Raw genomic sequence first — 13301 nt, forward strand, 5'->3', positions numbered from 1 at the left:
CCGGTTAGGTCCAACGATCATTATACGTATATTGATTCCGCTTATAATTTTGCTGTTACCATACTGAGCAAAAACGAAAATAAGAATATATGTCTATTAGTAAATTAATCTTATATAATGTAACAGTTTTTTTTGTTTGGAAACATCGGGGATTTCTTTTTCAGTTCTTTTGGCAAACTAACATCTTCAAATGTGTAATAAAATAGGGGTGGATAATCCGCTGCACTCGTGTCACAAGTGTTATGTCATGGTATAAAGATTGCCATGCGAGCCCTATTTAAAAAAAAATTAAAGAAATTCTATTCCATTTTTCAAAGAAATTCTATTCCATTTTTCAAAGAAATTCTATTCCATTTTTCAAAGAAATTCACTCCAATTTTCAAGCAAACCTTTTCTTATGAATGACGGCCTTGTAGGCTGCCAATCCTGTATAATAATAGGCATTCTTAAAATAATAGCTATATTATGACTTTCTATTGCGTTACTGATCGGTGTTTTCATCTTTGGACATAGTTTCTGTACGTCCCATATACAAATACAACGCCACAACAGACAAATTGCCCAACGAGGTGGCTGACTTAAGAACATCATGGATCCCCGAGCCGTTTTTTGGAGGCCCTACCTACTACTGCTACACCACCCCCCCCCCCCCGCGGAACCCCCAACGAATCGGTACATGCGGGGATGTGCGTGTGCGTGTAGTGAAACCTGACGTGAAGTTGTTTCTCTGTAATGCTTGTTATGTGTAGTGCTGCCATCTGCCACCAGTTTTTCTAAGTATGAGTGAAGTGTTATCATTGTATGATTTATCGTTGTAGGACTGTTGCTCTCTGTGGCGAGACTTTTTAACGGGGAGATCGGCTCGCATTTGCGCCTTGAAGTTGGGAACCACAGAAAACCAACTTCAGCCGACCACCACTGTGGGGTTATGAATACAAATATACAAATACAAATACAACGCCACAACAGGCAAAATGCCCAGCGAGGTGGCTGATAAAAAGATGCCCATAAAAATATGGTTGTCCTATGTTTCAAAAATACAGCAACCCAATTAAAAATGCAATTAACACAAATTACAAACAATATATACACATGATAAAATATTATACAATGCCCATAAAGAATACTTATGGTTGTCTTATTCTAAGAATGGATAGCTTCTCGATTTACCCCAACATGTTTATCGTATTTCTTTTTAAACGTGTCAATTGTGTTACAATTTACTACCTCCGGGGGTAAGCTATTCCATTTATTAACAACCCTATTGGAGAAAAATTCCCTGCGACACCATAACCTTGCATTGTCCCTCACCAATCGATACTGGTGTCCCCTTGTAAAAGCAGTCGATTGGCGGTGTACTAAAAGTTCATGGTCCATCCTATCCATCCCATTGAAAATTTTGAACACTTCGATCATATCTCCTCGACACCTGCGTTCATCCAATGTAAACATATTCAAAAAGTGAAGTCTTTCTTCATAACTCAAGCCCTGTGTGCCAATAAGGACACGCGTAGCTCTTCTCTGCACCCCTTCAACCAAGTCTATGTCCCTCTGTAGGTATGGTCTCCAAAACCTTACAGCATACTCCAGTCCAGGACGAACTAAGCCTCGAAAAAGCGGAAGAATGACTTTAGGAGAACGCGAAGAGACCTTTTTGAAAATGAGACCAAGCATTCTATTCGATTTTTTGACAACCGCTGAACAATGTTCAGAAAACTTAAGTCGCTCGTCAATGAGAATTCCCAAATCGGTGACTCTAGTTGCATCCGGGATAGTGACACCATTCAACTCGTAAGAGAACCGTGGGTTGTTCGAACCAAAATGAGCGACCATGCACTTATCTACGCTAAACGTCATGCTCCATTCATTTGCCCATGCTGCAATCTTGTTTAAGTTGGTCTGGAGCAACTCCCTATCGCTTTCATTCCCGATTACCCCCATTAGCTTCACATCATCTGCGAATTTGCTAGTAATTCCATCGATACCCTGATCGAGTTTATCGATAAAAAGTGAAAAAAGTATGGGGCCAAGGACACTTCCCTGAGGAACTCCACTTGTGACGTCTGTCCAACCAGAGAATTCCCCGTTCACCATAACTCGTTGCGACCTATCTCTTAACCACGATTCTATCCAATTCAGCAAGTTGCCCCCTATTCCAATCTCGTGTAAACGCTTCAAGAGTTTGCCATGTTGGACCCGATCGAATGCCTTCTGGAAATCAAGGTAAACAACGTCGACATTTTTGCTCTTACCCAAAGCCTTAGTCACGTAATCATAGAAGCAAAGGAGGTTAGTTACACATGACTTCCCCTTCCTGAACCCATGCTGATTATCAGACAATACATTATTCTCGTCTATCCACTTCACAAACTGCCTTTTGATGATAATTTCCAAAATTTTCGAGAGGGAGCTCGTCAAACTCACTGGACGATAATTAGACACCACTTCTCTACTACCCTTCTTAAATATCGGAACAACGTTAGCCAGTTTCCAATCTCTCGGGACGATACCCTCAGCAACACTACTCCTGTATATCTGTGCGACTGGCCCCAACAATTCATTAGCACCTTCCCTGAGAACCCTGGGATAGATATCATCTGGTCCTGGTGCTTTGCTTGCACATACATTTCTTAGAAGATTTAGGATCTCCACGTCTTCCACTTGAATATCGTTGAGCGTTTTATTACCCCATGCAACACCCGTATATCGAATATCATTATCTCCATTAAAAACCGACGCGAAAAAGTCATTGAAAGCACTACACATGCCTACATTGCTCTCTACTTTTGAGCCTCCTATCGAGAGGGGGCCAACTGTCCCCTTACATCCATTATTGACGTATCGAAAAAATGATTTCGGGTCAGAGCCAATGTTATCTGCCAACCTAGATTCAACTTGCTTTTTACTATCCCTTATCGCTTTCTTCAACAGTCTTCTTTTATCAGTAAACAATGATAGGTCACCTCGTCCACTTTTATACTCTCTGAATGCTCTTTTCTTTTCAAGATAAAGGTTCCGCACGCTATCCGTGAACCATAGAGGGTGTGATGTACAAACACGCTTTTTTCGAACAAAGGGTATGACGTCGTGCAAAACAGAGGACAGCTTCGTACTAAATTCTTCCCATTGACTTACCACCCCTACTGATTCCAACCGGTCTTTGAAAACTTCCGCTAACCTTCTTCGCAAAACATCAAAGTTAGTTCTCCGAAAACAAGGAACCAGTCTTTTGTTATCAACCTTACCCGAGGAAAAGTTACAGAGAAATCTGACGATACGATGATCACTGGAAGAAAACTCTTCCCCCACCGAAACATGTTCAACTAGATCCTCAGAACTAGTAAGAACTAAATCCAAAATAGCAGTACCCCTAGTGGCTTCTGATACATGCTGATACAAAAAATTTTCGAGCACCAACTTAAGAAAGTCTCTTTCATACTGATTTCCAGATGAAAGGTTCTCCCAATCAATACCCGGGTAATTGAAATCCCCTAGTATGAGAACCCTCTTTCGCTTACACATGTAGGAAATTTCATCGTGCATTTTGGCGATATAGTTTTGATCCCTATTCGGTGGATTGTAACAAACCCCAACAATAAGCTTATGACGTCTTTTGTTCTCAAGTTCAACCCATATGGTTTCAATATCACTTCTCTGCACGTTACACTCTCTAGCCTTCAAACAGGATTTCACGTATATCAACACTCCACCCCCTTTCCTATCAGATCTATTTCTCAAAAAAGTATCGTATCCGGAGCTGTGTAAGAAAGATTCATCCCCATCGCTTGCCCAAGATTCTGTAATGGCTATAAGATCCAAGTCCTCCACAACTATCATAGTTTCTAAAAAATCTTTCTTGTTACCCAAGCTCCTGGCATTTATTAACACACATTTTAATTTGCCCGGTGGTTTGTTGTCAATCGAGAAGCCATCCAAGTCAGAGGTGGGTAATTCCCCGTCAGTACTGTTGTGATTATCATTAACTAACCCGCATTCCCGACTACGTGGTCTGGGAGTAAAAAACCTGACCTAAGACTATCGTAAACCTCCCAGACCCCTCTCTTATTTAGATGGATCCCATCCGAACGAAGCCACCTATCGGTAAATGCGGGAAGCTCCAAGAACGTGACCCCAAGTGAGGAGCAAATGTCCTTCAGGCCTATATTGAATTGGTGGATCCTACTCCTATATCCCCTACTACCCCTTGGCAGCACTGGAATCACTGCCACATCTGAACCCCCCTCCCTAGCGGATAATAGTAAATCCCGGTATTCTGACAGAGACTCACTAATATTCGCTCCTACCTGATTTGTTCCCACCCACAGAATCACCCGCAAGGGCAACTTTCGGCGATGAAAAACGTCTCGAACGTTGCCAATCTTCCCCCCAGGAAGACAACAGCGCTCGAAACCCCGAAAATCCCTACACACTCGGTTCCCAAGTTCCCTAACCATAGAATCGCCGATGATTAAACCCCTATCACTATCCCCCTCTACCTCATCCACGACCACCCATTCGCCCTCTAAAATGTCGTTGTTCGTGGAGATTGCTTCTTCATCAACAGGTGGCTCGACGACCAGAGGGTCCGTTATAACCGGACTCTCTAGCACCCTAACTTTTTCCCGTAAAGCTTCGACCTCGTGTTCCAGCCTTTTTCTATCCAAGCACCCTTTACAATTGAAACTATCAGCTACTATACCCCTAGACCAGGGAAACCTCCCGTCGCAAGCTCTACACAACACTAGTCGAGGTCGAGGCATACTAACACTATTGCTAAAGCTAGATAATAATAATAATACTTAACAATACGAAAATGAGAAACGTTAACTGGAAATTAAAATAATGTAAAATACATTACTATGCAAAATATACGTAAGAGATTATACGAAAAAATTACGTAAAGTAGAATGCTCAGCACTAAATCACGAAGAATAAAATAAATATGTATATAAAGAATACAACCCCTCTAAAAAAAGTATTAAGCTACGAAGTACAATTTATACTTATTAGAATTAGCTAACTATCTCAAAACACTAACACTACAACAATAGGCCCAAATGGAAGGAAAACAACGTTATTGAGAGTACCCGGGAAAAAGTATACACTGTTTGCTAACACTAACGTCCAAAACCTACGAACTTATATCAAAGAAGCGAGCGAACCTGGCGAAAAAACAACGAAAATGAAATGCGAACGAGAAAAATAAATATAAGTCGATCGAAAATACACAACGAAAATTTTAAAAAAAATGAGAGCAATATAAAAAAAAAAAAACCACTTATCTCACAATCCAACGTGCGCTAAAAAAAAAGAAAATCACCGCAGAATATGACCCAACAATAAACAACACGCTAAGTAAAACTCACGAGAACGAAGAAAAACACAAAGAAAGACACAAAATGGCGCACTGGCGTGTCGGTGAGCGGAGCGCGATAATAGCACGTCCGTTCCCAACGACGGCGAAGACGATTATCGATGAACGAGATTCCGGATTGTCCATGTTCACATGCTAAACACGCATTGCACACTATAATAAAATTTCGTTGTATGTCAATGAATTCGTTTGTAAGAGAGTGGCTAAGCCCTCTTACAAAGTTTATTGGGGAAGGAGGGGCACTAGGAAGCCTGAGTCCTCAGGTTCCGGTGCCTATGCCCAACATAGTGTATATATGATGAACTTTTCTACCATATACATACATACCAATCTGCATAGACATAAACTATTTTATTACTCAAAAATAAAACCAATTTAGAACACAATATTTTAACAATGTCACTCTGGTGATGGTTCTAAAGCTCTTCCACGGAACCTTATATGGTTATATAATTATGATGACACGTATTTTAGGACATTCCCAAACTTTTTCCGTCAGTAAATTTTTTAACGAAATATCCCACCTATTTAACAATATTTTCACAATTTGCAATCTTTGTTAAAATCGCGGATGAAGAAAATTTCCCTCGTAGATGATAACTATGTATATAAGTATATGTATGTGTTATAATTTTTTTTTTCCAAACCGAGCACAACTCAGGTCTATCGCCATAGGCAATTTACTACCTAGTGAGTTGTGCCGGAAGTGCAAGTATGTGTACCTAACAGTCTGAGTGCATATCTAGTGGTGTGTATGAATTTTTCAGTGCTGCCGTCTATATCTCCGAAGTGAAGTGAGTGAAGTGTAATGACTGAATATTTGTACTGTTTGTAGGACTGTTGCTCTCTGTGGCGAGACTTTTTAACGGGGATATAAAACGGTGTTATAATTTTTTTTTTTTTTTTGGAGCCGAACACAACTCAGTTCTATCGCCATGGGTAATTTACTACCTAGTGAGTTGTGCCGGAAGTATAAGTATGAGTACCTAACAGTCTGAGTGCGTATTTAGCGTGTCGTGCATGATTTTTTAGTGCTGCCATCTATATCTCAGAAGTGAAGTGAGGGAAGTGTAATGACTGAATATTTGTACTGTTTGTAGGACTGTTGCTCTCTGTGGCGAGACTTTCTCACGGGGAGATCGGCTCGCATTTGCGCCTTGAAGTTGGGAACCACAGAGGTGTTATAAATTGCAATATGATAACTATGATCAAAAATTAAATATTCATCCTATCGTTCGACACTTTTTTGTGCGTAAATGTATTTCAACTCATGTGGCTTGCACTGGCCCATAACATTTCCCCATGGACAATATTTCAACAATTTCAAATGTGAATCGACTACACTTTCCTCTCAGTTGGCAGATATCAATTTGAGTTTTCCCAGGTTTTTTCTCGATGATGTATGGTGAACCCAGTTATTTTGCTGCCCCGTTAAGTTTACATCTTCGATTAACAGACTCAAAATGAAAAATCTTAAACTTCTTTTGATTTACAGATAAAGTGAAATGTAACATAAAGTTTTGTTTTTCGTTGGAAGATCTCCTGGTTGCGGGACTTTTCATTCCACGGAGAACACTGAAAAAGTCTCACGGAATCTGGTCAAATTCTGGCCCACGAGATGATTTTGTGCAACCCTCGAAAACAAAAAAATATTGTGTATTAAATTAAATTTGTTATCAGATTACTTGAGCTGCGGATTCCAACCACAGACTTCTTCATTGAAAAACATTCATTGCTTCTAGTTACGGAAACGATTTACTATTTATTCCGAGTAATGCCTGTAATACAAGTCCTTGAAATGAACGAAACGAAATGCAGGACGTCACAAAATATCTATTTAGAATAGCTATTTACACGAATTCACAAGCAGAGATTTGATTATGCAAGCTAAAACAGAGAGCCCCTTAAAACTGGATTCCAACTAACCACGAGTTTTCTCTCTCAACCCAACTACTAAACTTTTCAGTTTCGCCTTGGCGGCGCTTTTATGCAGCACAAGAAGAGTTCGAAAAATTTTTCCCTGCTATTCCCGCGAGATGTCATTCTTTCCTTTCTTTTCTACAAATTTGTCTTTGCGCTATGATGTCAAATCATCATCGGAGCCGTCACCAAACTTGCAACTTTCTCAACAATTTGGCGAGATTTACAAAGCTATGCGTTAGTTTTCGTTTTCACAAATATAATACAAGTCCACACAAGCAAAATGCCCGACGAGGTGGCTGCGAAAAGATTCTCGTACGAATCTGGATGTCATATATTTCGAAACTTCGGCAGCCCAATTAAAAATAATATTATAAAACTAAAGACTATATATACATGATAAAATACTATATGCAATGCCCATAAAAAGTAATGGTTGTCTTATTCTAAGTATGGATACCTTCTCGATTTACCCCAACAATTTTTCTTTTTAAGAAATACGATAAACGTCGTTTTAGGATTTACTACCACCAGCGGTAAGCTATACCATTTATTAACAACCCTATTGGAGAAATATTCTCTGGGACACCACAACCGAGAATTCTCCCTTATCAATCGATACTGGTGTCCCCGTGTCGAAACTGTCGATTGACGGCTAGCAATAAGTTGTGGTATATCCTATTCATCCCCTTGAACAATCTAAATACACTTCGATCATATCCCCTCCACCTTGACAGCTGAATTTTCCAATATAAACATATTCAAAAAAATTTAAGTCTTTCTTCGTAACTCAAGCCTCCTGTGCGAATAACGGCACGCGTAGCTCTTCTCTGTACCCCTACAGCCATGTTTTCTTTTCCCCTCTGAAGGTATGGTCTCCAAAACCTAACAACAACTCCACTGCAAGATGAGGAAAACCACGTAAAAGCGGAAGAATGGCTTTAGGAAAACGCGAAGCGACCTTTTTTAAATTGAAACTGAGCGTTCTACTTCATTTTTTCGCTGACGCTGAACAATGTTCAGAAATTCTAAGTTGCTTGTCAATGACGATTCCCTAATCGGTGACCCTAGTTGCATTCGAAATAGCACTCACTATTCAACCCATAAGAGAAACGTGGGTTGTTCGAACCAAAATGCGCAATCGTGCACCTGTCAACGCTGAACGTTATGCTCTATTCATTTTCCCATACTGCGATCCTGTTTAAGTTGGTCTGGAGCAACTTCCCTTCACTTTGGTTCGCATATACTCTCAGCCCAGACAATTCCAATCAGACAATTCCCTGTTCACCCAACCCGTTGTGATTTATCTTTTAACCACGATTCTATCCAATTCAGCAAGTTGCACCACAGTCCCAATTGCGTGCAAACGATGCAAGAGTTTACCATGTTGGATCCGATCGAATGCCTTCCAGAAATCAAGATAAACCACATAAACCACATCTACATTTTTGCCCTTAACCAAAACCTTAGTCACGTGATCATGGAAGTAAAGAAAGTTGGTTACAAGTGACTTCTCTTCCTGGACAATCATTATCCATAATGATTGTCCAACAATAAATTATTCTCGTCCATCCACTTCATCAATTGCCTTTTGATGATATTTTTCCAAAATTTTCTAGAAGGAGCACGTCAATCTCACTGCATGATAATAGACACAGCTTCTCTACTACCCCGTTTTTTAAGTATCGGAACCACATTAGCAAGTTTCCAATCCCTTGGGTCGGTACTCTTAGCAACACTACTCCAGTAAATCTGTGCGACTGGCCCAACAATTCATTAGCACATTCTCTGAGGACCCTGGGATAGGGATCATCTGGCACTGGTTCTCTGCTTGCACTTGCATTTTTTAGAATATTTAGAACCTCACATCTTTCTCCTGAATATCGTTGAGGATGTTATTACCCCATGCAATACCAGTATAAATTGAATATTTTTTTTTTCTCTTAAAAACTGGGACGAAAAAGTAAATGAAAGCACTACGCATTGCTTTCTACCCTAGGCCATCCTATGGAGAGGAGGCCGACTGTCTCCTTGCATCCATTATTAACGTACCTGAAAAAAGATTTTGGGTCAGAGCCAATATAGCCTGTCAACATTGATTCAACTTCCTTTTTGTAATTCGTTATTCGTTTCTTCACCGACCTTCTTTTATAAGTAAACAACGACAGGTCAACTCGTCCCCGTTTATAGTCTCGAAATGCTCTTTTACTTTCGAGATAAAGATTACACTAGCTACTCGTGAACCAGTGGGTGGAGGTTGAGATGTACAAATTCGCTTTTTACGAACAATGAGTATAGTGCCATGTAAAACAGAAGATAGTTTCTTACCAAATTCTCCCCATTGACTTACCACCCCGATTGACCCTAACCGGTCGTTGAAAATCCTCGCTATCCTTCCTCTCAAAACATCAAAGTTGGTTCTGCGAAAACAAGAACCATTCATTTCTTAGCAAATTTGTCCGAAGAAAAGTTACAGCAGAAACTAATGACTCGATGATCACTCAGAAATCTCGTCTCACAAAGAAACATGTTCAACAACATCGCCGGAAGTAGTGAGAACTAAATCCAAAATATAGCAGTACACCTAGTGGTTTCTGATACCTTCTGATAAATTATCTAAATTATTGATGACAAACTTGAGAAAGCCATTTTTATATTGCTCTCTATTCAATAGGTTCTCCCAAATTATAATTTTAATACCTGAATATTGCTACCCTTCGTTTACAGGTGCACGGGATTTCATCATGGATTTTGGTGAAGTACTTTATATACGTTGCTAATCCGAGGACAAACTCCTAGAAATAAGCTTATGGCGCTTTTTGTTTTAATTTAAGTTAAGTTTCAATTCACTCAGATGCGCGTTACACTCTCCATCCTTCAAACATGATTCCATGTATATCAACACCCCACCCCATTTCCTATTTCTAATTATTTCACCTATTTCTTAATAAAGGATCGTATCCTGAGATGTGTAAGAAAGATTCATCCCCATCGTTTGCCAAGAATTCTGTAATGACTACAAGATCTAGGCCCTCCACAGCTATCATGGTTTCAAAAAAGAATCTAAATACTTAAGCTCCTGTAATTGCATAAGATAGTGTCTATTTGAAGGCGAAAAATGACATAATAAATGATAAATAAAGACTATTTACATTTTTTTCTTTCCCACCATATACTGCATTTTCACACATAAATTGCTTGTGAAGTTTTTGTTACAGGCACCATTTTTTCAATCATCTTTTCTCTCTCTCAGCAAGTTTTCATCAATACGTACATTTAATTATTTAATTTTAGTTCTGTTGATCCAATGCCGTTAACTTTCCTAATCGAAACAAAAAATCAAAAGTATTGTGATCATTGTAATTAAATATAACTTTCATTTCAGTTTTGATACCTGATTTATTCAAGAAATTTTATTAATGGTGATCCTTCATAAGTTTTCAATACATAAACTAAACTGACGTTATGAAATGGCAATTGTTTCCTGCCTAATCGGATACCTCGCTTAATCAGTTAGTGCAGGCTGGAATCCTTCTTGTCCGTCTAAGTGGGGCAACTGTAGTCAGATTTCCCCCCCCCCACATCTTTTACTTGAAAGATTTATTTTTTCACGAATCCCTTCTTTACCCCTCGTCATGGTTCCCCATTCATATAATTTTCACCCGTTGCCCACCCCCCAAAATGTCCCCAAGACCACATGGGTGGGTCATATGACCCTAGTTTGAGAACCACTGCTCTAGCCTGCACACATGCGCACAGAAAGGAACAAAGAACAGAATACCATTGTTAAGAAAATGTTGCCATCATCAGACAAAATATTCTTAAAACGACGCTTTTCGTTAAAGGAGATTCGTAAGGGTACTTTAAAAGATGAGTACAAGGTCAATGATTTATGAAAGACATCTAATTCTATTTCCATTGATCAAGACTAAGATGTTCTTGCTATTTATTGTATGTCTTTTCTTTTTTGCTCCACATCATTATTTTATATTTATTTATTTTTTCGTTCCAGAACCACTTTCCAGTCACTTACCAATTAGAAGAGCAAAGAGCGGGAGGTATTGGCGAACCCACTTTCGACTGAGTGGCTTTTCTAGGAGGAGCATCCCTTTCCTTAAGACTTATAAAGCGTCGAAGATATATCTATTACACTGCTGCGTGGAGTACCGCCCACTTTTGACGTAAGATGAAAACAAATGGTCCCAAGAAGTGACAGTAGCTGTTATACAGTACATACAAATCTAATTACGGTACATACGTTCAACGTGAAAAGACATATGTTTCTACCATCATCTCTTCAGCCAAGTTTTGAGCGTGAGCACACGTTTTGGGAATGTTGCTTCTGTATCTTTCACTGCGTTTACGGTCCAAAAAAAGCGGTTACCTTTGCTGTAGAATTACTTCTCCTGCAAATAAACAATAAAAAATTGCCGATAATTTTGAAAGACGTGACAAGCAACGGTAGGATTCGCGTATTTCATGATAAGAAATAAAGGAAAAAAATGGTGTTCGCGTAAGCATCATATTGATTTAAGATGCATGTATGTGTTACCAGATAATAAGCTCGCGAGTTAAAATGATTCGAATCAGACTACAATGTCTAATGCCCGAATGACGTGGTGGTAAGATGTTCGTCTACCACCGTGAATGCTGCCGTCAGGTCCCAGATTTGGTCCCGGGATAAGAATATAGATAACAAGATTGAGACGACCGCCTTTAGATGGTACCTTCGTATCCAACTCACCTCGTTAACAGCAGTTATACTCCGGCCATATTGCGATATGGTCGGAGTTAGATAGACTATTCTATCATTTTCTTTTCATTTCTTCATACTATAAATTCACTTTGGTGGGGGAGAGGAGTCCACCAAAGATCTCAGCCTAGGGGCCCCTACTGGATGATGTGAGGAGCCATTGTTTTCCCACATATAATTTCGGCTGCGGAAAAAAAAAATAATTAAACCGCTGGTAAGCAGTGAAGTTGGTTGCAGTCTTACGTATGTATTTTATATTTCTCAGAATTTGGTGGCTACTGGTATTCGTAGTTTTATTCATTCCCCAACTGCAATATTTTCACAAATTTAAAAAGTGTTATACTTCAAACCTCATCAGTGAACTGACAAGTGTAAATGAACGCCTGAATAAGCGATCTCAAAAAATCGTATATAGTCAAACTACTTTTAAAATAACAAAACCCGGAATTAATCTTTGTCATAACAAGTTTTAGTGCAAGAACAATGAGTCGTTGCAAAATCAAGTCGGACAGGCTGAATATGTATTGTTTTATGAGGTTTCGGTAAAGAAAAGAAAATGTTAATTTTTTTCCTATAGTTGTCAAAATGACCACTATCTGTTATTCCAGGTAGTTCAAAATTCCCGTCGTTCTAGTGTTAAACAATTACTGGCCTTGTCTGGATGTGCCTTGATAAATTTCTCTAAGAAGAAGAAGAAAAGATGGTCGCAATAGAGAAGAGTACACCACTTTCGAACCGGATAAATAATTGCGTATAGGCAATTAACATTGCTCACAATGTTTCAATTTCAGACATTTGAGAGTCACTTAGTAGCTGTCCGATTAAGCTAAAATTTTGCACAGATCGTCTTTTTTAATCTGTATATCTTGATTAATAAGTGGGGAACGCAAGTTTTAAAATGTTGAAAAATAAGTTAATCTCTTACGGACATAGATTTTGTATTTAAATCCTATATAAGAATAAATCTTGTATAACAAATTTCGTCGTGCCAATGCGCGATCCGGTCTTAACTATAAATCTCTACAAATGCCATAACGTATGAAAAAAATTTAAATTTGTTCTCATTAATTTAGAAGGAACGCTTATTAGTAAGAAGATGCTATAGTATTACAATCCATACTCAGTACCCGAAACAATCTATAAATTCTCAACAACAAAACAAAAAACAGATATGAAAAGACGCAAAATAAATTGCATATCTTGCGAAAAATCATTCGGCAAACCCCATCACCAAACAAACAAAAAAATCTTTAA

Source organism: Pholcus phalangioides, unplaced genomic scaffold, assembly GCF_987345545.1.
Source record: "Pholcus phalangioides strain wild (caught in Gottingen) unplaced genomic scaffold, Ppha-v1.0 ptg000018l_1, whole genome shotgun sequence".
NCBI classification, from domain to species: domain Eukaryota; kingdom Metazoa; phylum Arthropoda; class Arachnida; order Araneae; family Pholcidae; genus Pholcus; species Pholcus phalangioides.